The sequence below is a fragment of the Cupressus sempervirens genome, chromosome 5 (genome assembly GCF_028749045.1).
Source record: "Cupressus sempervirens isolate cs-2001-9-10 chromosome 5, ASM2874904v1, whole genome shotgun sequence".
NCBI classification, from domain to species: Eukaryota; Viridiplantae; Streptophyta; class Pinopsida; order Cupressales; family Cupressaceae; genus Cupressus; species Cupressus sempervirens.
Genome location: NC_143122.1, coordinates 606,336,100 through 606,359,302, shown reverse-complemented (window position 1 = coordinate 606,359,302; position 23,203 = coordinate 606,336,100). Strand labels below are relative to the sequence as shown.

Below are 23,203 nucleotides of genomic sequence, written 5' to 3'. Positions count from 1 at the left end.
CTTTCCTTTGATTGCATATCAAACTCAATTCCTATATTAAATACGTCAACTCATCAAACCATATCATCCACACATTTTGACTAATCAAAAAATTCAACTATGTTGGCCTCGAACTTGTTTCTTTCACAAAATGTAACTTTTTCTGACACTCAGCCATCATTGTTTAGCTCAACCTCTATTGTTCTATCTCACTTGGCTTACAATGGCTTACTTTGTCTTTATTGTGCTTGATTGTTACTATACTATGCTTCTTTAACTTACTTGACTATAAATATCACTCAACTAATACTATTTTTTTGACTAACCCTTAAGTTTTGTAATCTTCTATTTTAGCTCATTCATTGACCAATCACATTTTACTAGGCTTTCCTTGTGTTTAAGCTAACACTTCTATACTTCATAGGATGATTGTATAATACACCATCTTTAAAGACTAGCTAATCAAGTTTCCATTGTAATTCCACCATACTTGCTCCTATTCACTCAAAAACTTCACTAGTTCATCTAGTTATCTTTCTTTTCTAATCCTCTTCATCAATCAATAGATATGGAAATCTATGCTATTAGTAAATGTCTCTCCATTAGGTTTTTCATCATTGACAACACAAATTTTTTTCCAATAGTTTCTAGTGATAAGATTGATGTCGCCAAAAATTCAAACAAGTTCTCTAAACCTAATAATTTCATCAAAATCAAGTCTACAAATACAATTGATGATCAACTAGCTACTACATCCTAAGGTATGGATACTTTTTCCATTATATTTCATCCTAATTATTAGTATAGTCCTTTATTTGAACCTTTGTCCAAGGTGATGACTAAGTTGATTCATGATCATGTTCTTAACCTTTCTCCTATTTGTCCTATTGATACTAGTAAACCATTTCCTAAGTCTTTTGATTCAATAACTTTCTATCAATATCATTATCAACCTGCTCATGATACTCAAAAATATTATGGTTTGAAGAATTCTATTCAGGACCTTATTGATTCTAAGGCTATATTTGTTGATGTTCAAGTTAATAACATGAACAAATTTGTTGTGCCACCTAATTAGAATTTATAGATTTACACTAATCCTTTGCCTTCTCACTTAGAAAATGTTATAAAAAAACCTTCTTCTTCTAATCACCATATTGATTATGATAAGAAGATACAAGAAGCCAATCATGTGAACAATCATGTTGAGTTAGCACCTCAACCTTCAATTTCTTCTCCACCTGAACTTGAACAAACACCTATTATTACCTTTAGTTAGTTTGAATTGTTTAAGGCACTTAATTGTCCTCTTTATATCACTGCTACAGTTGCTCATATTTCTTTTCATTGTACTTTGGTTGATCCTTCCTCTACTGTGAATGTTATCACTAAAGAAAACCTTTTTAACAAATAATTGCATAGATATACTTATGATTCTACTCATGTATGGATTCAAACTTGTAATGGTTTCCTTTATCATCATCAAGGTTCTATTACTTTGACTATTACTTTATCAAGGAAATTTGTTTTTAGTAACTTTTTTGTTATTCCTACTTCTCATCAATTTCAAGTTAAGCTTGGCATTCCATGACTTTCTTTCATGTAAGTCCTAACTTCTCCTATTCATAAATGTCTTAAATTTCATCATGATGGAAACATTATTATTATTCATTCTCTTTATAAATCATTGGGTCCTAGAGATTGTGTTGAGATGATTTTTATTGGCTATCTCATCCTGAAAAAACCACCTAATCATCTTTATCATCTTTATATAAACTATCAAAGACAAAAGGTAGCTAAGATCATGGAGTTGAGTCTTCCTAAGGGTTGTCCACATGCACTCGTCTTTCCTACTACTCCTTCTACTGTCAAACCTTTTCTTCCCTCTACATCTACTAAACCCATTGATGTTTATTCTTCAAAACCTATGGTAGTTGATCCTAATCCTTCTACAGTGTCTCATCAGACTAATTTTAATCAACGTGCTCTTCAACATCACAAGAACCATCAAGCTAAAGATAAGGCTATAGCTCATTCTCTTGCTTCTCAACCTTTAACTTCCTTTAATCAAACTATGCATCAGTCTTTAGAGGAAGTTAAAGATGGTAACATTATGCATTTGGATAAACACAACGATTTTATTCATATTTTAGATTATATTAATCTAGATATGGAAGATACTTTAGATCATAGTAGTGATAAACATTTAATTAATATAGATAGTGATTTGACTAACATGCTTTCCATATAGCTTATAATCACTCTTAGTAATGAGAATAATGACTCTCAAAGTCCTTAGAACTTTATGAGATTCCTACTATAATGGATATTGTTCCTCTCATGAGTCACCATTCTTCCCCTAGCATTTTAGACTGAGATGGGGTGGGGCATGCAAAATGCTTGAAGTGGACTTTATTCATCATAGTAGTCTTTGTGTTCTTGTGTTTTGTTTTCCCCCATGTTGTGTTGTTTTGTTTTATGTTTTGTCTTTTGATTTCTTTATATGATCCTTGTTTCTTTGTTGAGCTTAAGAGGATAAAGTAATCACCTTGTCACATGCATTCTTCTATTTGTCTCTCTTTTCTTCTATATGTTATTACATCTTATAATGTGCTTGTGCTATTGATAGTACCAATGGTATTGTGTAACCTTCTTGGTTTCTTATAATATGGTAGCACTAATTTTTTTGGTATCCATGTTATTGGCCCAAAAAGACTCTTCTTTGTATCTCTTCTATGTCTTTTTCTCCATTGTGTCGCAGTTCTACCTCCTTTACGGAATGATGATATTTTCATACTTGATATAATATTACATGTTATCATATGATCTTACTGACCCTAAAGTTAGTATATCCCTTTGTGGTCTTTCTCTTTATTATGTTCTTATTTATCTTGATATGTTTCTCTTCTTAGGGGGATGTCATAGTGGAAACATTATTTAGTGGATGCATGTATTCTCCATTTAAGCCATTGCTCTAGTTAAGGTGTTTGCAATTTCCTTAATGTGGGCGAATACACTATGCTCATCCTTTTTCCATGGAATACAAATATGGATTCTATATATAACTTGGATTACTTCAACCTTTAGTGCTTGGTATGATTTCTAAGGTATGCCCAAATCTATGCATTTTTATTTCATGTTTGTCCCCTCTCTCATTTTTTTGTAGTTTCTAGGATTTGTTCTTGGGAGCTTGGTCTCTTTCTTTTTGGATCTCTCTCTAAACTATTGATAGTTTGGGAGGCATGATCCTTGTTTTGACCCTTCTTTTGACTACTAATAGTCAGGAAAGTCTAGTCTGATTTCAATTTCTTAAGGACACACATATCCTTATGCATGGATCACTTTTCAATTCTTCTTTTCTAAACATGGAGTTCCCTTGAAGTCGAATCCCTCAATGGACTGACTAGCATGCCACAAACTTGCTAGACCATTTGGTTCATCTTCAATGGGTTGACTAGCATGCCACACACACTTGCTAGACTATTTAATGACCTCCCCTTTTCTATTGCAGAGACCTATCCCCATTTATTTTTATTTTTCTTGTGTGGTTCACAATAAGGAAAAAAATCTTATTGGGAAATTAACTACACCCCTTCTTGTAGGACCTATCTCTCTTTTTATGATTCTAGATGCAATATAAACTTAAGTCTATTGGGAGCTTGATGATTTCTTTTCCTCCTAAATCAAGATAAGATTTTCTCTTTTAGTCTTACTTTACTTTATCATGAGTTTGAGGAAACTCATAGTCTCACTAAAGTGGGGGTTAAATGTACCATTTTAAAATGGAAACACTCTCCTTTTAAGACCTTTTAGATTTGTCTTCATAATTCCCCCTTTGGACCATGGATATGCTTGTGCTTGATCTCCTTTTACTCTTATCTTTTTCCTCTTTCCACCCTTATCTTTTTGGCACCTACCCCTTCTTTTTATGGCACCTAGGACTTGACCTCCATGAGTAGGTCAATTTAGGTCAACCTACTTTGAACTAGGTCAACCCAGGTCAACCTTGTCCTTACAGGTCAACCTATTCATGGAACAGATTGACCTATTCATAGAACAAGTTGACCTATTAATGGAATAGGCCAACCTAGTCCTTGATAGTTCCAGAGCATGGGGCCTGAAATGCCTTAGGAGTTTAGTTAATTAATTGTCATTACCCAGTTGGCCTATATTATTTTCCCACCTCAAAACTCATATATAAGGAGACTTGGAGGGTTCATTTTCATAATACACAAGATCTCATAATTCAATTCCAAGATTTCAATCTCTTGCTCTAAAGTGAAATTTTTTTCCTTTTGCATTTAAAGAGTTAAAGTATTCAAGTTTTTCAAGCATTTAAGCAAAGATATTTCTATCTAGCATTGAAGGATCTTTTTTGAGTATTTCCTCTTCAAAACCTAGCTTATTGTTGGCCATCAAGGGAGGAGATCTACGTTGAAGCATTCATCTTCTTCTTCATTATATCCATGGGACCATGATGGGATTATGGAAGATTTGTTGCAAAGAGTGGAGATACCCTACATTCCTAATTGACAATCTACATGACATTTACATACATGCAAACAAGGTAAATCCTAAAATTTATCTCATCTTTCAATCATTTATACTCATATTTCTCAATTACAATTAATTCCTTAACCTAGGGGTTGACCAAAGCAAGCCTCATCAAACCTCAATCCCCAAACCTTTCTTTTCTAAGTTGATTTGTAGGATGGGAGCAAAACAGATTACAGATCTAGAACCTACTATTCACAAGCTTTCTAGAGTCATCAGTTATAGATCATCAAACTACATCAACCTAGTTGTACAACATCTTCCCAAGTCGACCTAGTCCTTAAGTCTTAGATTCTAGGTAGATTTCTTGGTTTTGTTACTTTCATCATATTATTCCAAGATCCATGGATGGATATTCAAATATAGTTTAGATCTATGAGTTTTGGAGTGAAAATACATCTTCCTCTACATATTTCAAGGTGAGTCTTTTATATTTTATTTTATATCATATCTTTACCCTAGATTTAAATCTTAATTGGGCTAATTGTGTTTACATAACATCTAGATTTACATTATTTAAGTAACAAGTTGAATTTTACATTCTCATTATTTTATTAAGGGCTAGAGATAGTACATTTCCTTGTATTGCATTCCTCTTCATTATTCAAATTTTTTATTAGCTCTCTTCCTCCTTTGGGTCCTATCTAATTTAATTTGGATCATAAGTGGAATCATATTTTGAAATTTCTCTTTCCCTCACATACATATTTGAATGTCTTAGTGACCTTGTAAAGTGGAGACTTGCATCTTATTAAAGAACTTCTATTTTACCACTAAATATTTAGTACACTAGGGCGATGAATCAATTCTATGGAATAGAGATCTTCTTGGAAATTAGGATGGGGTATCATCAAGGATAATGACCTTGCCAATGCATCTGCCTTGGTATTGAATTTGCTAGGCACTGCTTAAATAAAGAAAGAATCAATCCATTCCAACTCATCCCAGGCTCTATTTCTATAGTGTCTTAGTCTATCATTCTTCCCTAAAAAGATATTTCTAACCTTCTCAAACACTAATTCTACATCTTCACAGGCCCTTAAGAGTTTAACTCCTCTCCTTTTGGCTTCTTCATTCCCAATTACAAAACTTTGTGATTAGAAGTGTTGTTAGTTTTTTGAAATGCCAACTTATAAGAACATGAGATCATATTTCTTGAGGGTGATATTAACACTACTCTAGCTCCTGATCCAATTTTGGAATAACTATTGTCAAATTCCAACACTTACACACCTCCTTCTACTATTTCACCTACAACTACTACATCTTCTTCAGGAAAAGATTACATAGTTGGAAAAGTCAGTTTCAAGGTCTAGAATATGGGATCTAGAGTCTTCTAGGGAGAAGACTATATATTTAGACTTTGTCTCAGGGTGTAGGATGACTTTCTTATTACCAATCAATATCATAGCTTGAGACCATTCTAGTTTAATTTCTCCACGTAAGTCTCAAAAGAATGTCCTACTTAATTACATCCCACAAATGGATGGAATGTCTGTGACTAGGATGGTAAACTTGACTCTTTTATTAGGGAATTTAGCTAATGATACTTGTAAATATTTTATTTAACTAATCAAAGGCACTTGTTTTGAATCTATTGAATAAATCCTGTCGAATGTCTTTGTCATGGGTAAATCCAGAGCTTTGGCAACTATGAATGGCATGATGTTATCAAAGGCTCTAGAGTCTATGATACAATTTATCAACTTATTGCCATGAATAAATAATGAGACATAAAAGGGATTTGAGTTTTTGACATAGGGTAACTCTTGGAAATTTCTATCTGAACTGATGCCTCTTCTACCAAGGAATTAACTTCTGGTTCAAGGGGAAGTTTAGGAGAGGACACAAAATTTACTTGTTGGGTTGTATTGGGATGAATAGAGCCTCTCATATACTCAATCAATCTATCTAATTCACTAGTATTAGATCTTAAAAAATTAGTAGAGGAAATTTGGATCTTGGTAGACTTATAGAATTCAAAAAAATTGAAGGTAGGTTGTGGGTTAGTTTTCTTCAAGATCTTCACCTCTAATATCAAAATCCTTTGAATCTTTTGACTTTTTTTGAACTAGTTTACTTGTCCTTTTCCTTTTCTAGTTGGGGTGCAAGAAGAGGAGGGATTAGTTAGAGACTTATTCCCCCTTTGATTCCTTGTAATTACAGAGAAGGAAGGCTCCTCAAGAGTAAAAAGTATATCACCACCATACTCAGAATTAGACTCATATTCAAGGTAGTAGTTGATAGAGTCACCAAATGCTCCCGAGGTTCCTTCATCAAGGATAATTTCTTCTAGTGTTTCTTTGTTCACCTCCATCTCCCTAAACCACACAATCTTAGGAAAAGAAGCACCACCATGATCATCTTGTAAATAGAAGGTACACATGTTTCACTTGCTAGAAAAAGGGCCTTCAATTAATAACTTATGTGCATTAGCCAATATATTAGGTTATTTCCCAAATGTTCATCCTTCATGATTGTGGAATTTACTAGGAATATCCTAATATGGTGTAGCTACTTTGGGTAACTATCTTTTAATCATGATCATTTCATTGACCAATATTTGTACTAAAGAATCAATTGAATTGGATGTGGATGGTTGTGAATTATATACTTGCACTTCTCTCTTTCATTTTCTTGTGTATATCAGGCCATCCTCTAATTCAATGGCTAACCTTTGGGATGTATCAACATTAGGTACCATGCCATGCCTCAAGTGAAAATTGATGTTGAGTAGCATGGTGTTAACAAATAAACCTTTCCTATTTTTCGCATTTAGTCTCTTTATAGCAAGGATTTTATGTAATATTTTGTTGAAATTATCTACAAAATTTCTCATAGGTTTGTGAACCTCCTTCTTAAGTTGTGTTAATTGTAATAAGAGAGTGTGCTCATTATCGGGTACTTTGAACCTTTCTTCAAAAGAACCTCCCATAGAAACCTAATCAATAATTGATCCATTTGGAAGATGATGAAACCAATTAGTATCCACATCAATTAAGGTCTATACAAATAGTCTAACAACCACATTTTTGATGGGAACAACAAGAACTCCACATGTACTAATCAAAAGCATTTAGATGTTCATCTATAAACTTCTTTCCATCACCACTAAACTTAGGAAGAATACCCTTTGCACCTTTGGGGAGGGGGTCACGGTTGTTTCCCAAATTCAAAGGGCTGATGTGGGCACCCTAGGGATTATTTGAAACCATATTGGGTAATATGAAGTTTAGGGGCTGAGCATTAAAATGAGATGGGATTAGGGTTCCAAGTATTATCAAAGCTTGAAGACTAGCGAACACAGTGGATGTTTTGGGGAGCGAAGAATGTCTACTTGTGGATTTAACTAATTTATTCCTCCTATGTGTGTGGTAAAGAGAAAAAATTAACTACTTCAAAGCCTCATAGTCATCATTACGAAATCCTTTAAAATTATCACTCCAAGTGTACTTTTTCCCAGCCAACTTATCTTAATTAGGGTTTTTGAAATTGGGTTGCATAGCAGGGTTAGGGACATCCACTCTAGGTTACTGGGCTAATATTTCCACAAACACCACTTCATTTAGAATGGGTAACCCCCTAACTAGTTCTTCTTTCTCTTCTTCTTCCTCTAGGACTTGATTGACCTATAAATATTATGCAAGGCTGTATCTAGAGTTCCAACCTAAGGCATTTAAGTTAGAGACAATGTCTTCTTAAGTGTTATCAAACATTAGGTTTTGTTGGAGAACAAGAAAGATATCTTGATAATGCAAGACCATTCTAAATTGTACTTTGTTAAATCAATGTCTTGTAAACATTGGAGGCCTCCCTAGTAGAGTCTCCAATTAGTGAATAAAGTTTGAGGAAAAAGTACAAACACTAACAAATGAGTTTCTCTAATATAAAACTCTCTATATTCAATAGGTACAACTTCTTGAAGAATGATTATTGAAACTACTTTTAACCTAAAATTATATGGTAAAAAATTCAGTTCATAGTGATGAAAAGAATGTGCAAGTTGAAGATCAATTCAAATTTCACAATAATAATTTTCCACACGATTGATTACTAAGATGAAAGAGTTTAAAACTAATAAATTGGAATGAAGGCTACTCTATTGTTTCAGATAAAATAACAATACAAAAATGAAAAATACAATATAATAAATAATATGCTTTAATAAACCACAAGATTTACTAGCCAAATTTTATATATCTTTATAACCTTAATATCTCATATATGTATTGCATCTTATATATATAAATATCATAGATCTAAAACATGATAGTCAAAAGGAAAATTTATAGTATCTGGAAAGCTAACCCTCACATGATCATAAAAGAAACATTATATAGCCTCATAGGGCTTCTTGTTTCATTTTTTAAAGCGAACTCCTAACAAAGTTGAGAAACTAACAAAATTGATAAAGTTTTTGAAAAAATTGACTAGAATAGGAAACAAACTATTGGCTATTAGCCTCTAATCCTATCAAATGTTGTGTGTAAAGAATGTCAACTTAGTAAGATGAAAAAATAAAAAAATTCAAGTAAAACACACACTTCTAATGATATCATGGAACTAGTGCATACATATCTATGTGGTCCAATAGATATGGACAACTATTATTGTGACTAATATTTCATCTTTTTTGTAGATGTTTATTCTAGAATACTGATTGTTATGTTCATGAAGGTGAAATCACATGCTTTGGATATGTTAAAATTCTATAAGGCTAGAGTTGAGAAAAAAAATGGCATATTTGATGAAGAAAACACATAACAGAAGAAAAGAAACAACAACAATTGTGAGAACAAAATATGAGCTTCTTATTATCACCACAAATGTGGAATTATAGAATTTAGATTTACAATGTGCTTACCCACATGGGTGCCTTCATTACAGTAAACTACAAGAAAAATCTGTGAACTATCACCCAGAGCTACCCAGAACCATCCTAAACAATCCTACAGGCCTTCATTATATAGGCAACTTTTCCACCACCCAAGAAGGTTCCATAAATTAACCCTTGAGGTTGACAAACCCCAAATTACATAAATTATATTTATTACATTAGAGTCAGCTCAAAGAATTACAAACTTTATTTTATGACCATCAATAAGGTAGCTTAACTTTTAGAGACCATAACTCGCAAACCGTAGCTCTAGTTGGCTATTATAACCACTTTTCAAAAACAACAGATCCTAAACTATAATGCTTGAACATGAAGCACCATTTAGTTGAGGTTTGACCCCTTTTTGGAGCCTCTAAAGCCTTCAAAATTGAGTTCAAAGATTTTTCTTAAAACATTTCCACCAAAAATCCGCAATAACTTCTCAGATACTAAAGTTGGAGCAATGAGATTTTTATGGTAGGCTTATAATTCTAAAATGAACCTTCATGTAGAAAATTAGAGCATTCTAAGCTTTTTTGAAAAACTTACTTAAAATAGTAAGCTCATAGAAATAGTAAACCGTGTCTATTAGTCCTGATTAAAATTGAAAAGGCTGAAAATAAAAATATTTTTGTGTGATGCAAGATTTCCCTCGCACCTAGGAGGCTCCTACATTAGACACTCGGGTAATTTGAGAAGTGACTCTGTCATGTCTAAGGTGTTCAAAGGAAAACCAAGATGGTTAACCTTCTCCCTTGCTATCCATGATGAATCCTCCACTGGCCTCCCTTTCCATTTGACCAAGTATTTTTTATAAGTTATGTTCCTTGTACTTTTGCCAATACAAATATCCAGTGTCTCCTCAATCTCCTTTGTAGCCAAAGTAGTTCCTAGAATACTCCACTACACTTCTGCAACTTTATCTCCACCACCTCCTTTATAATAATCTGTCAAATAAGAAATGTTAAAAACTAGTGAAATATTCAATTTAGCAGGCAACTCCACTTCATAGGCATTTCCAGAATCATGCCTTTTCACTATCTTGCATGGTCCGAACTTATTCATCTTCACCTTATTATATGTACCTATTGCAAAATGCTCCTTCCTCAAATGAACCATGACTTCATCTCCAATATGAATTTCCTTATACCTCCTTTTCACATTTGCCTTAGCTTTATACTTTGTATTCATCTATATAATGTGCTTCCTTACCTCCTCATGGATATTCTTCAAATGTTTAAGAAATTCTTCTGCTTCAACACTACTTATCTCTCCTTTATCCGATTGTCACAGTTCATAAGCATTTCTAGGACTGCTCCCATATACAATCTAGAATGGTGATTTACCAGTAATCCCATTGACAAAATTATTATATGAAAATTCTTTCTATGGTAAAATTAGATCCCATCATTTTGGCTTGTCTCCAACCAAACATCTCAGTAAATTTTCCAAACTCTGGTTCACAACTTCCATCTATCCATCAATCTATGGATGATGTGATGAACTAAACGTTAAATCTATCTTCAATTTCTCCCACAATGTATGCTAGAAATAACCAAAAAATTTGGAGTCTCAATTTGAAACTATACTCTTTGGCAGACCATGTAGTCTCATCGCTTCTCTCAAAAACAATTTTGCCACATGAACAACATCATTAGTCTTCTTGCAAGGAATGAAATGTGCCATCTTTGAAAACATGTCAATCATCACAAAAATAGAATCATGCCCTTGGTGAGTCCTTGGTAATACAAGAACAAAATCCATGCTGACATCCTCCCACAACTTCTTTGGTATAGATACAACCCTGTATTCTGCTTCACTCCTTTTGCCATCTGAAATACTCTGCAACTCTGTACAAACTTCTTCACATCTTACTACAACTGTGGCCAATAATAGTTCTCAGCAACTAAACATATGGTTTTATCTCTACCAAAGTGTCTAGCTAATCCTCCACTATACTTCTCCTTGATGAGATTCTCTCTCAATGAACTTCTAGGAACACACAACTGACTTCCTTTGAACAACATAATATCCTAGATCATGAAATCCAACCACTTTATCTTATCAAGTGTAATAGGTTCTGTAAAAGCCTTCCAAGCTTCACCAAAATCAAGATCCTCTAGATACAAATTACTAAGTTTCTTGAACCCAACAACCTCAATCTAAATTTCTATCAACAAAAGTCATCTTCTACTAAGAGCATATCCAACTTTGTTAGACTTCCCACTCCTATGCTTCAAAATAAAAGTATAACTTTACAAAAACTCAACCCACCTCAAATGTCTTTGGTTTAGATTTTCTTGACTATTGAAATATTACAAAGCTTGATGATCAGCATACAAAAAAAACTCCTTAGGAAGAAGATAGTGTCTCCACTTCTTCAATGCCAAAATTATAGCATAAAATTCTTGATCATAAACATAATATTTTATTTTTACATTATTCAATTTCTTACTAAAATAAGCAATAGGTCTACCTTCTTGGCTCAAAATATCTCCTATTGTAGTACCACTAGCATCAGAATCTACTTAAAACGCCTTGTTAAAATTTGGAAGTGCTAAAATAGGTTGTTGTGTAACTTTCTATTTCAACAGATTAAAACTATTATCTACTCCAATAGTCTAGTTATATTCTTTCCTATCCCCTCTCATTGTTTCAGTAAAGGGTCCACAAATATTGCTAAAACCTATGATAAAATTTATATAAAAACTAGCCAATCCATGGAAAGATCTTACCTTTGTTGCACTCCTTGGAGTAGGTCATTCAAGGATAGCCTTCACTTTCTCTGGGTCCATTTTCAGACCTTCTATTGATATAAAAAATCCCAAGTATACTAACTCCCTCTTCAAAAAATTGTACTTCTCACTACTACATTTGACCTTATTTTTTGACCAAAATTTTTGACCATCAATTAAAAAGGTTTACGTTGGTCGGATTGGAGAAGGAAAAAATCCCCTTTTTAAAAATCTAAGCACTTGTTGATTGAAACTTTGACCAACATAGGCTTAACTTCAATATAAAAAAGCATTTTTGATTTCATTGATGTTTGAGTGCGTGAAGGAGCTAGAGCTGTGTAAGGGTTTTTGTCTGCATTGTGGTAGGAAAAGATATGAAGTGGAATTCCATCTTTTCAGATCCCGAATCTTGTCCAACAGTTTAAGAAAGAGTTTCCCCTACCTCTCATTCCTCCTTTCCTACTCGACAAACCATTTTAATCCCTAGCTGGTGCTCGCTGTCGATGAGAAGATTGATCATGGAAGGAGGGAGACAATGATATGATTGGCAAGTAATGAGATTTCTTGTCCCTGGCTTGACGCTACTTGTGCATCTCCACCTGAATCTTGGAGGCGGCCATATTTTGGGAGCCCGAGCATATGGATTGCTGCACTCAAGATTGGTTCATTATTATTCTTGTTAAATTTTCTTTATGATTTTTATGGTGCTTATTAATATCATTTTTCAAATATATTAAATTCCTTCATATTCGTACAATAGCCAGATCATGTATAGTATGTCAAATGACATTTTGAATATGCCCTTGCATTTGCTTTCAGTCCACATCTTTCATTTTATTTATCTACTGTGTGCAAAGCTCTTCAGATTAAGGAAAATGTAGACTTTATAGTATTTTTGTTTTTGAAGTAAACCCACATTTTGGGTTTTATTCAAAATTCATGTATGAATCCAACCTCCAATATATATTATGCTATGGAATGATATTTTTTAATGTAGTTAGCATATTGCCTAATGGTTCTATCTTGTAACCAAAAAAATGATAATCCAAATTGATTTGGAAGCTATAGAGCATAAATTATGTTATGGAATGACATTTACAATCATAGCAAGAGAATTACCTAATGGTTCAATCTTGCACCTAGAAACATGGTACTCCAAACTATTTTGGTAGATCTCAGGTATAGATTTTATGTCATAGAATGGCATTTCCACTTATAGCTAGATTATCTAAGTTCCATCTTGCAACCAGAAACATGACACTCCAACATGTTTTGGGAGCTGTCATTCGTATGTTTTGTGTTAGGGAATGACATTTCTAATTACAACAATAGTATCACCTAAAGGCTAATAGCTCTACCTTACAATCAAAAACATGGTAGCCCAAACTATTTTAGGAACTCACATGCATAAATTGTGTTATGGAACTCTTAACCAGTATGAAGTGGACCACAATCTAGCTGATCAAGATTAGGCCATCAGTAGTTCACTTTTTAAAGAGCCATTGGCCTTACTGGCAAGCAACTTCATTGCACATTTGATTCTATAATTAGCTACTAGTTTAAGCCTTTATTTCATTGGATTTCATATAACAATTTGGTTGTACTTACAGTGTAAAATCCTCAAATTCACATAATCAAGAATGTCAAAAACATATTTCAATTTTATTTACAAATATGCTATCCACTAAAATGTAGCATTATTGAAATTTCCAAATGTAGTTGTCCATACAATCTAAAATGTCAACCATAGTAGCCTTTTACTTTCATTTATATTTGGAGAAGTGATAAATATGAAAACCCTTTTCTCCAAATTTAAATTAGCATATACAGATTATAAATAATTGATTATTTTCCTAGTTTAGTCCTTTGCCACAACTACTTTCCTCTACCCCAAATTACATTTCCCCTATAGGAAGGACATTTGTGGTACTCAACCTAACAACTGTAGGAGCATTACAACTTCTTAAGAATTTGGGTTATGGAAAAATTGTCATATAATAATCTTACTCTCTTAAATTCATTTTTGTTTAGAAGACACACTTCTGAATTCTTTAGAAATGGTTCAACATTTTGTAATCTACAAAACTTTGGTAGCTTTGATAGTGCATCTCCTTGTTTTGAAATAAATCCCTATAGCATAACTCTCATCATTACTTCAACAAGCCAAACTCATTGCACAAATACTAGTAACTAAGTGTTCTTACACACATCATGCATAGGCATTATTAATAGTGATCAGAGGGTCTTTACTTACAACAACAATTTCATCATTCATTTTTCCGTTTCATTATTCCTATAGAATTAGTATAAGCATTAGGCCTAGAGTCATTTCTTATCTATACACCACAACTTCCACAACCCTATCTTGTGGAGCTCCTGTTGCAACCAATTCAACATTTTTCCTTTTATTTCTTTCATTTCACTGATAATCATTAACATTCAAGATGACTTTTGTGATCATCCATATCATACATCCTTTGCTTTTAATTTTATCTTTTCTTCCAGGCATTTCCAAACAATTTATAGAATTATTACTTTGAATTTGCAGCATTACATTCTTCTAACCCTGCAAACTGTCATCACTCATCCTAAAATTTTCCATCAAAATAGATTTAGGATATCACCGCTTCCTATCTTCATCCTTATGCTTGGACTCCCTACATGCAAGCCTAGGGTGAAGAATAGTAGGGGTAGAAAAGAATTGGGCCATCATAGTTGAATTTTCCCCCCACACCCTCGACGATTGAACTCAATTTGTAACTCACCACTCCCTCTACATTGATGCATTGAAAACTATAGAATAAGAGTTCCATTGAAATTTGCAAGAGAAACTCCAGAGAGAAACCTCTACTTTTCAAAACAAGCTATTTAAAGGTATGCTTATTTTGATTCTTTCTAATTTGTTTTTCCAAAATATTCTTACAAGGGTTGATTAATCCTCATAATTCAGATATTCAGAATAGTTATTCCTCAAAATCTAACATTAAGCTCCATTGCAATGCATTATAATCTATTATCCTAATGTGATCTTAGATTGATCGATATGTATCCTCATTTTATTCTTTTCTTTTTGTACATAGATGCATGTATCTAAAAGATGTAATACAAGGTTAGGGAGTTGGATCATTTGAAGAATTATTTCCCCCTTTAAATTGACAAATTACTCTTATGAATCATTTGAAGAGGACACTAAATTGCTTATGATCATCTAAGGTTTGAAATTGAGTCATATAGATTATGTTTTTTGATTAAATCCTAGGCTACATATTGTTATTAAATTGTCATAATGTCATGCATCCAGGTCTAAACCTTAGCAATTTTGATGATTAATCTATCAAATTACAATTTACCTATAAACTAAACCATAGCTACAATCCATGGCGGTGGCTAAATTTAAAAAAAATCTCTTTACCCTTTGTAAAACACAAGTACATTTGCACTTGTTTTTCTACCAAAATTTTTGACCAAAGCTATAATTCCTTCTTTTTTCTTTTCATTCCTGCGTTGGTCGAAAATAAAAATTTTGTGGCCAATTTGCTCAAAATTTCAACCAACCTATGTATTCTTAGACCAACTCAATGTTATAACAAAAAAAATTAAAAGTTTCATTCATTCACGGGTTAAAAAGAAAAAATTTCATTCATTCACGGGTAATGCATTTCCTCACGCACTGATTTATGCTGACTGCAGGGATTCCTTGAGCTTTTCCACTGACAAGGGCTTACCACAGACCTGCTTACTACATGAGTGAGCACCTAGGTGAAGTTTAAGTTGGTTCATAGCCAGGCAGCAAGCCATGAGTCATTGCTTTCTATTTTGTTTTCCAAGTCATGCATCGCAATGCCCTTTTTGATAATGCTTGCATTGTTGGCTACAAATGACACAAGAAGCAAATAATGATGGATTGGAGAAGATATCTAAATTTTCAACATTTCTCGACAGGTGCCAAATTGGTATTTCTCCATTCTCCTTTTAGTAGGGTTTCAACTTATGTGCAGTTGCCTACATTTTCAGACACTCTCCAAATGTAGTTGTTTCAGGAATTACCATATATTCTAATAAAACTCATTTCAAAAATGCTTGTTTAAGCCATCAATATGGGATGAATTTATTGTATCCTAAGAATTTGATTTGTAATGGCTATATGGCGCCTCAAATTTTCTTGCAGCTCATCAAAAAATACTGTTCCAAGGAAACATTTTGGTAGAATAAGTAATAGGAAAAAGCTATGATTAAAAATGCATTTGCACATCTAATTTACTCTAACCAAAAACATTCTTAAGTAGAAAAAAAGGATGAAGGATCAGGAACCTCTTCGTGAGCCAAAAAGGTCTCTATTCAAATCAGTATGCATATTCGTGCTCATTTCTTCACTAGTCTATAAATGATTTTTAATTTTTAATCTCCAAGATAACCATGAACTAAATGAAATCACCAACATCCAAATCCTTCAAGTTAATTTAAGTGTGTGGAATCCTTCATGCTCAATTGAAGCATGTGGTTGCCCTTATAGATCTATCTCTCTATATTAAAAGGAGAGAAAACTATTCGTATTAGATATCCATATCACAAAAATATCGTATTTTTCTCAGTGTATATAGTCCCTTTTGGATAGTTTTGCCTCATTTCAAGGCAACTATACTCAAATGTTAATTTGTTTCTTGGATCAATTTTGAGATAGTTTTTAGCATCAATGTTTTGGATCATCCTACGTGATCTATCAATGTTACTCTCCCATATCTTGATGATGGATCATGTAGTATGATCCAAAATGTTGATGCTAAAAACTATCACACAATTTATCCAAAAACAAATCAGCATTTAACATGGATTGTGAAGATTTGGTAGACTTACCTGTATTTAAGTCATGTCAATTATTCATGATACATTCTTGGACATTTATTATCTTGGAATTTTCTTCTACATAAACAAGATAGGAAAAAATGGCTTCATGCCAAGCATATCTTAATGCTAAATATTATAGTTTAAATCGCATTGTGATGATAAAATAGAAAATGTTAGCGTACTTCAACCATGAAATTTACATTGGTTAGCATGGAGAATAAATAGAAAGCAAGCACAAATTAGTAATATATGCATACTTTTGATTTGTATATTTAGCAAATAAGAAAAGAACATAGATTAAATATGAGGGATTCCAAGCAGGTTGGTTAATACCAGTCTCTTTCTAATTTATTCCTCTAATACAAAACTTTAGGAATACTCAAAAAATTGTTCCTTCCTAGTATCCAATTAAACATCTTCACATTAGTTCAGAAACCCTAGGTTTGAAACTGAATACATGCATGCTGGAGAAGTTATAAAAAAAATCAGATAGAACTCAACATATCTTAGGAAATTAAAATATACATTAGTTTGGTATATTTGAAATAGGATTGAAGCATTTCAAAAACCTTTGTAAGTGCTCCTCTAAAACCTTGCACTTGGTAATGACATCTTTGCATTGCATGCCCTCCTCCTGAAGCTCTAGCTCCAAAGCATCCACTTTTTTAGATAACCCTTTCATCTCAATTTCTATTGCCTTGAATTGATATTTAATATATGATTTATGTGAAATCATGGCTGCTAGTTCATTCTCTAATAACTGATTTGATTCCTTAGCAGATTCAAGCTGCATTTGCATGTTTTCCAGCATTTGTTTCGATTTAGTAAGTTGACTTTCTGTGTGTTCAAGTTTCTCTTTAGTTGTGGCTAGGACTACCTTTTAGATTAGCATTGTCACTCTTCAAATGCGTAAGTTGTTCCTCCAACTCTATAACTTGATGTTGGGTGTGATCAAGCTTCTCTTTTGTTACAATGAAGACTCCTTCTAGATTAGCATCCTCACTGTTGAGATGTATGAGCTCCTCTTTTAACTCAATAATTTGATACTGTGTGTGTCCAAGATCCTCTTTGGTTGTAGCCAAGACTGTTTCTAGATTTTCATTCTCATTCTTGAAGCACATAAGCTCCCCTTCTAACTCTCCAATTCTGCTTACCTGGGCCTTCAACTTAGATTCCAAAGATTTTTTTTCTACTTGAATGCTATTAAGCTTCCTAATTATGTATAAATTGCCACTAGCTAGTTGAAAGCGTAGGCTATTAGCCTTTTCTTCTCTTGAAAGATCTTGAGCACTTTCTTGTCTTTTGAAACTATTTGTACTAATCAAATTACGAAGAAAACTAGACTGCATTAGGTTGGGCAATTGGTTGCCAAAATCTGTGGCTTCATTTTGGAAGATTTCACTAAAACCAAGAGCAAACATTTTCCTAAATTGAGAGAACAAAGATATCAGTTCAAAAATTAACTCTGTAATGTTTTCTTTGCACTACAAAAAGTAATCCAGTAACTAAATTCTAAAAACTAGTTTATCAGTATCTGATGATTTAAATTTTTGAGTCTTTTCAGGGTCTTGGGCTATAGATTGTAAGAAATTAACGATGCTAACAATAGAAATTGCAAACTCTACATCAATAGAACTAATTCTAATCTGAATATTAGAATGAGAAGTGAAGTTAGCTTTCACAGAAGACTAGATATGTGTCTAAGAATCTCTAGTACTTTCAACATCTATTGCTATGGCATATTTGACCTCATCTAGTATTTTGTGTAGGTATACACCCTCAACATCAATAGAAAGGATCATATCATGCTTTTCTTTGAGACTAACTAGGGCAAATTCATTCCAAGTGTTTCTAGTTTGCAGAACAATTAGATTTTCTTGTAAATGGTTCATTTTTTTTAACAACTCAAAGGATTCCTGATTGACAGCTTGAAGCTTTGATTCTTTTTGTAGAAGAGATTCTTCTAAGAAAGCTCTATCTTCTTGATTAGATGAAATATCAAAACTTCCTAAAACATTCTTGTCAGTTATTTCATCTAAATTTCCTACTTTTGCCTGATCTAATCCAATTGAATCCATGGAAGCCAATCTCTCCATCTCAAGGAAATCATCCATCAAATCTACCTTGGACACATCACTAAGCTTCTTAGCTTTGCCAATGACCTTTTCTATTTTGATATGATCTAGCTCTACAATTAGTGCTGAAGCCCATGACTCTGCACTAGGGTCACCATCATTCCTATCCTTAGAAATGGAAGACAAGCTTGGTGGATTGCTTGTGCTTTCATTTCTTGATCCTTCCAAATGCAACTCAAGTGCAGGTTTTCCTTGCCTTCGCCTCAAAGATTCCAACTGTAGTTTAATAATGGAGAGTTTGGCAACTATTCTAGCACACATGACACTAGAAGCCTTAAGCTCACCGTTTTGCTTTGAGAGAGCATCTTTTAGCATCTTGTTCTCTTCTTCTATTGCCGACACTTTTCCTGTATGGTATTCAGTTGCTTTCTTAGAATGTTCTTTGTGTCTATCATTGAATGTCTCTACTAAAGAACATGGTGAACCAGCACCCTTACTAAGTGACTTCCTCAATTTGATATCCCCAGACTCCCTTCCAGTAGTATCTACTTCAAGTTTCATTTGAGCCAGTGTAGTAGGCCCTAGTAATCATTTTTTAGCAGAACTCTTAGCCTTTAACACTCGGCCTCTAACTTCGTCACTTTCTTAACTATTTCTATTTGCTACTTGCTAGCAGCTTGGGTAGATTTCTTAATAATATCCCTTTCATCAATTATTATACCCAGTTCTTTGTTAAGCACATGAAGTTTATATTTGAGGCCTCACTTTCTAACATCTCAAGTTTAGTTTGAAGAACTTTAGCCTTAGACTCAACTTAGTTTCTAGCTTCTTGCAAATCAGATAATGCTTTTGAATTTTCCTGAAGAGATGTGGACACTGCATTACTTCTTGCTTTTACCTCATTTAGCAACTGCTCTAGTTCTACTATTCTAGAATCAAGCTCACATTTTGATTTGTCCCATTCTCTAGTCTTTTTCACCATAGCCTCATGAAGCTTCTGTTCTTGTTCCTCTCTTGAACTCCTAAGCTCTTGTGAAATTACCTAATTGAGTGTCTATATTTTTTTAAATCAAATCATATTTGAGGTTCATGATGAAGAAACTCTGAAATTAGTGCTCAATATTTTGATTCTATCAAAACTTTTTGTTTAGCATGTTTACCAAGAGAAAATCCAAACATTATTGCATTAGGAGAGAAAGTATTTGATTTTGTAAAAGTTTGTTTACACTGTATTTATTAATTAGAGAAAATATGGGAATTTCCTTTGTACAGATTCATTAGTACTAATTCAGAGGATTTCACAACTAAAGTCTACCCCAAGCAATTCTCAAGTGCCACAGTCAAGCTTTGAGACTGTCAAGAGAGGTAAAGGGCAACCTAAACAAAAATCTTCTGGTTGTGGGAAGGATTAGTCCAGCATGGTGGATTGTTATGGAAAGGATAACCTCAAAGTGTTGAAGAAAAATTCATTGGGACCAAAGTTAAAGCGTGAGCATTTGTCTCATGTAAGATCTTTCCTAAGTAAGAAAACCTGTTGATTGTGTCTTTGTCTCCACCACAAGAAAATATGAACTCCAAAACCCATTAAACATAAGAGGCCCAGACTTACATTGAATGAGACTGCCACTTTATGTTTTCTAGATACTCCAACTGGTATCGTACCTATAAAAGAGCTATTTAGCTAAGGAAATCAAATAAAGATTGAAACGATTGAAGAAGCAAAAATAACCTCACCTTCTCATGAATTCACTGTAAAAGCCATGGGTGCTGGAGACTCCCCAAGACAATTCTGCATAGTACCTCCAAATAGAAGAGGATTTCCTTTGATACTGGAAAATTCCAAACACCCAAACTCCAGAATCAACACTTCAATCTAAATATCAGTTATATTTTAATTCAAAAATGCATTCACATGTGAAACATAATTTCCACATAGCATAAGAGGGAAGGTTGTTTGTACATGATTGTTCAAGCATGAGTCATGGGTACCGACCCTGTCAGATTGTTGTGGGACAAATCCCTAAAAATGGGGCATACAGGTTAAATACTAAAACAAAACCTAGCATAAGATGAACCCAAATGGAAAATAAAATATGGATAAAGAGTAGAGCCTTACAAAAATTCTTCAGGAAGTGGACTTGATATTTCATTATTTTGCAATAGCCTGCACATGTCACAAAAATTAGCGCATTTGTCTCATACTATAATGCTCATACCTTAATGCTCAGGCATTCATTTCAAAAAGTGATGTCTTGTTATTTTCCTTAGAAATTAGTCAAAATGGATTCAAAAATGTTCTTGTCACAAAATTCCCCAAAAAGACCTCAATAGAGACAAACAGATTGAAGTTTGAAGCCATTGCAAGACACTTGCCTGTTGACACAAATGGATATTTTCAGGATATATTCACAATTGGCAATGCAATGAGTCCAATTCTTTTAGATGAATGCAGCTTACAGCCATGAAAATCAATTTCACTTGGTTTAAATTTCATTATGCATATGTTGGTTTCAAGTATACATTTGACATCTTTGCTACAAATGGGTTTATTAAGTAATACGGTAACATAGAGGAGTAACACAAATTGTCAATGTTTAGTTTCATCTGGATTACCATGGTTAGTAGGTAGATATGAACAAGATGGTTTCATAAACAAAAAATTAGAAAGTACTATAATTTTTTCCTTAAGAAATGTTAGGGTTAGGTCAAGAATCATGGATGCGATTGCAAAGAAGTTGCATATTCTCAGCGATTGCATATACAAAATGGTGGTAGAATGCAGGTGTAAAGCCAATTTACACACTCACTCAACATCTTTTTAACCAAGGAAATTTGAATGATTCACACTCATATATAAACCATTTCAAGAAAAGAAATAAACATTCTCTAAATGGGAAAATATAAACCAAAATGGTTGAGCACAACCACTGTCATAGATTCTGAGATTTTTCTAACCCACTACTGTCTACCTCTGCTATTGTATACCTAGTTGTTGTAGGCAGAAATACAAAAGAATATCAGAAGTGCATACCTAGTTGTTGTAGGTAGAAATACAAAAGAATATCAGAAGGGTTATCGAGAAGCAAGAAGCATATTTAATCTGTAGCAATGCTAGAAATTTACCTACCTTTGTTCTGATTTGTAAGGTGCATACAAAAACTCACGCGCTAATGGTTGTCTCAGGCTTTTTCTTCATCCTTTTTTGAGAACCTAGGTTTGCTAGGTTTTGGCGTGGGACTAACAATTGTTTGTTGTTTGAAGATGAGCTTCCCTCTTTCTGTGATGTTCTAACTGGATTTGAATTTTGCATTACTGTGAAGCTACAATATTATTTTAAATAGTTTGATCATTTTATGTTGGCTCCTTGGTATTTCAATCAGCTTCTAAACAAGATCCACCCTATTTTGTTTTGTCAAACATCTTAAACTTTTCTGCATTATTCACTGGTTGACGAGATCACAACTCTAATACCATTGTGAATGCCTTAACTAATAACTTGCAAACTATCACTTAGAGGATAATGTTATGTCAATTTACATTGTAAAATGTTATGTACATATGTAGAGGATAATGTTTTTTAATTTAATAAGGCTATATTGTTGTCTGTGTTAATCAATGGAATGCTCTAATTTCAAAGATACCCTTCCTTGTGTTTCTTTCAAAACTTAATTATATCTTTCTTGCTCGATGCACATGCCTTCAATGGAAAAATACACAGAAACATTGTGTCAACTGTAAATTTGGATTGCAAATTGGATCTCAAGGCTATAGCTCTTTAGGCTAGGAATGCTAAGTACAACCCCAAGATAAGTGGCTTGGATATTATTTTTATTTTCTGTATAAGTGTTTCATTTTACTGTTCATGGTCGCTCATAATTAAATCTCTCTCCATAGAGCAACACACAAGCAAGAGAAGCATAACTATAGTAGTATATTGTATGGAGGATTTGAAAATTTAAAAATTACTAGAAAATGCTTGTGGAAGGAAATTGTAATAAAAGCATTTCTATCAACTCTGTGTTCTCCAATAAGGATAAGATTGAAAACTAAGAAAAGATGACAACTAAAAGAGGAAAGAATATTCCTGAAGTCTATCATAATAGTTTAGTTAACCATTATAAATCTATAACTAAAATTGT

General features: G+C 33.3%; 1 pseudogene; it reads right to left on the bottom strand.

The window, feature by feature from the left end:
* The window catches only part of LOC149557356 (uncharacterized), a 124,092-nt pseudogene that overhangs the window by 100,394 nt on the left and 495 nt on the right, over positions 1–23,203 (bottom strand).